Raw genomic sequence first — 3805 nt, forward strand, 5'->3', positions numbered from 1 at the left:
CCGCGATTTTCCTGAATCGCTTAAGCCGAATGTCGGAATAGTTTCTTTACGAGGGCAGGGCAGCTTTCCTTCACCGTCCTTTCACAATTCGGGCATGCGCTCTTTCTCTAACAATCTCGTCGTGGGCGGGACGTTAAACGCTAATCGTCATTTCCTTTCCTTACTTAGAAATCTACTGCAAGGCGACACCCACCCTCGTGTTCAGCTAGAATCACTCCATTACTTCCAAAACCTATCAGAGTGGTTCGACGAACTCGCTACAGACTAAAAGCAATTAGCAGGCCTGTTGCGAGGAACACGTGTTCCTTGGACCGTGTTCCTGCAGCGCTCCGCCAATCCGAGAGATGCTGGACTGTCACGGATCAGCTTGGCTCTCTATCTCTGCGGTACCTTCTCGAATCCTCGTCAGTGTCGTTCGACGTCAAAGCAGCTGCGAAAGGAAACACTAACTCATTTCCTTTCTATCGTGAAATTATGTGGATAAGTAACAGCAAAACCTTATCGTAGGAGGAGAAAGAAAATAACTGAAGACGTTAAACTTTAAAGCCTTCCAAATGGTTCAAATGGCTGTGAGCGCTATGGGACTTAACATCTAAGGTCATCAGTCCCCTAGAACTTAGAACTACCTAAACATAAATAACCTAAGGGCATCACACACATCCATGCCCGAGGCAGGATTCTAACCTGCGACCGTAGTAGCAGCGTGGTTCCGGACTGAAGCGCCTAGAATCGCTCGGGCATATCGTTAGAGCCTTTCACTACTATTTACTTTAACCTGTGACGTCATAAGAGACTATGGTCCAGATTTTTATGCCATGACACGTTGCCCTTTTATATAGACGGCGATGAAAAATCTCGGTTTGAGGGTGTTGCTACAGTGTGTATGCAACGTAGCGCGACTGCGATGCGGGTATATAAGCACCTACATGTAGGCAAGGAATTAGGGTCGCACTCGTGTCTTCCCAGTGTGCGTGCGGTTGATGCGAGAATGTGAACTGTGGTGACGTTATTACCAGTGCATCGAAACAGGACCGAAGCTCTGTTATTCTTTTCTAGGCTGCCGGAGGACAAACACCAGTAGACCGCCTTTGAAGAATGAAGATTACGTATGGCGGCAGCATGTCTGTCGAAGACCGCCACTGTGCTGCTGCTTCGTGATAATGCACGTCCACATATCACAAACGTCGAAACGCGGAACTTACGCCAACTCAAGTGGCAGACACTTGAGCACCCGCCCTATAGTCCTGAACTCTCCCCATGCGGTTCTCACGCCTTCGGTCCTTTAAAAAAGGCCTCGAAGGGTCGACAAAAAAGGCCTCGAAGGGTCGACAATTGTGTCGGACGAGCGTGTGCAGCAGGCGGCTGCGGACTCCTTCACGCGGCAGAACACGGTGTTTTACCAAAGGGGTATCTTCAGTCTGGTACGTCGCTGATGTGATTGCCTCAGGCTTACAGCGAGTTTGCCTGATTGGCAAACCGAGTTTTGAATGTACCGCCTTCGAAAGGAAACTTTTTGATCACGCCTTATATATAATCTAGGCAACGGCCTTGCCGCAGTGGATACACCGGTTCCCGTCAGATCACCGAAGATAAGCGCTGTCGGGCGTGGCCGGCACTTGGATGGGTGACCATCCGGGCCGCCATGAACTGTTGCCATTTTTCGGGGTGCACTCAGCCTCGTCATGCCAATTGAGGAGCTACTCGACCGAATAGTAGCGGCTGCGGTCAAAGAAAACCGTCATAACTACCGGGAGAGCGTTGTGCTGACCACACGCCCCTCCTATCCACATCCTCATCTGAGGATGACACGGCGGTCGGATGGTCCCGATGGGCCACTTGTGGCCTGAAGACGGAGTGCTTATATCTAACCTGACCCATATTGGAATAAGTGGAATCTGACTAACTTCAAGTTTCACAGTGGGAACAACATTCGCTAAGCGGAACGAAATAATTAAAGTGGATTTAACAGAAGTTAACCTAAGACAAAACTGAATCTACACACTTTGCAACAGACCCCACACAACTATTATGTGTACATATACATGAATTGTATCTTATAGATGCAAAGAGTGATATGCAAATTTTTTTCTCTCTATACCCTCCAACACCTAGTGAATCGAAAAGACCTGAGATACTGTTTTATCTGAAATGCACCTAACGTACAATCATGTAAATACAGTGAATATGTGTGATCCAGCGACCGTCTCGCCATAATGTGGAACGAAATCGGTTGAATATGCCCAATTCAAAATCAGAAGGCAAGCGTCTATAACAGAAGGTAGGATCAGCACTTGGACATCACAGCGGCAAGCGGAAGGTGGAAGAGCGTGGATAGTAGGAGTTCCCGCCAGCTGCAGGATGACCCCGGCCTGCCGGTGATGCGGCCTCGCGAAGTCTGCAGCTGACTCTGGCCTGCCAAGACTCGGATGACTTGCGAAGACATGGCTCCCAGTATCCACCCAGGAATGTATTACCCCAGCAGACGGATAAGTGACTACAGATTTTTCTGACAGGCAACTGAATACCAGCACGTGAATACGTGGTATGAAAGGCGTCTAAAGACAGCCACCTTTGAAGGCGATGTTTACTACCTTTGGCTCGAAAAAAGCACGTTCTTTGAGAATTTTTTCTCGGGATCTGTTATAGATATCAATGTCAAATTTGGTCAAAATGTTCATTGATATTTCCTCTACAAACTGGAGTTTTTTCGACCGAAAGTGTCGAAGAGCAAAGGCGAAAATGCCGTCGGAACGAAACAAAATTTCGATGTAGACCTCCACGCGCGGTATGTCACAGGTCAGCCGGCTCGTCTGAAATCAAAATTGAGTTGACGTTAGCGAAGTATATAAGATTCTTTACGAGTTGTACCTCGCTTAAGTTCTTTGGACCATAGGAAACAAAATGGCGGCCTTTTGGAGAAAAAGGGGTTTTTCTCATCGATGTTTCGACTTTGTCGGCGAAGTAAAAATATTTATAGTTGATGGATCGGAATAAGAGTGGTACAACTCCTAGACAATTCAGTTAGCTTCGTCGCAAACAAAGAATCACGCCAATCGGTTCAGTAGATTTGAAGTTGCCATACCGCGCGATAAAAAAAGTCATTTCGAGAAAAACACGTTTGAAGTTTTGACTACATATAAATGCAATATTATGCAACTTACGTTCAATCTGCTATTCCGAGCCCGTAAACTAGTCCTTCCTCTTCCTCATAGAGGGAGTTTTTCTTGATCTGGGCCATCCTGCTCTGCTCCAGAGTCGCTCGTGCGGCCGGTGACAAGCGGTTTTCAACGGCTTGAATCCGGTGGTCGTCCGAATGCTTGGCGAATTGCGTCGAATAGAGTCTCAGGGTGACGTCCATCGTTATCATGGTCTTCAGAATTGCTGAATACCCTTCGTTGAAGCTGCGCACTGCCAGGAAAGTCGCAATCTCCAGTCTTCGTAATAGAATGCAAGTGCTTGGGGGCTAACTTCCAAACACACGCGTTCAAACTTTGATTTGAATTTTGTGTGTTTCCTCCCAAGCACCGGTACAATAACTCGTCCTCCGAAAGGGCCTCGTAGATCGTACGAATAACTTTTGAACTTATTTGGAGAGCGGCTGGTCGTGTTGATATTCCTCCGGATGTCCTGTAGCCTCTGCAATGCGCGTTTCCCCAGTTGGACAATTGTGGTGCTGTGGGTGATCATCCGTCCAACACTTGTGGAAATACGTTGACCAAATTGCCCTCTTCATCTGCTCCACCGAATTGGAATGCCGTCGGATTTCCAAGCCGTAGTACGTCGTAAGCTGCTTGATCACTTGATC

At 47.6% G+C, this 3805-nt stretch overlaps 1 pseudogene; it reads left to right on the forward strand.

Moving 5' to 3' along the window:
* The first annotated feature begins 1538 nt into the window (after positions 1-1538).
* On the forward strand, positions 1539-1656 carry LOC124796763 (annotated as a pseudogene).
* Positions 1657-3805: the final 2149 nt, after the last annotated feature.

Source organism: Schistocerca piceifrons, chromosome 4, assembly GCF_021461385.2.
Source record: "Schistocerca piceifrons isolate TAMUIC-IGC-003096 chromosome 4, iqSchPice1.1, whole genome shotgun sequence".
In the NCBI taxonomy this organism is placed as follows: domain Eukaryota; kingdom Metazoa; phylum Arthropoda; class Insecta; order Orthoptera; family Acrididae; genus Schistocerca; species Schistocerca piceifrons.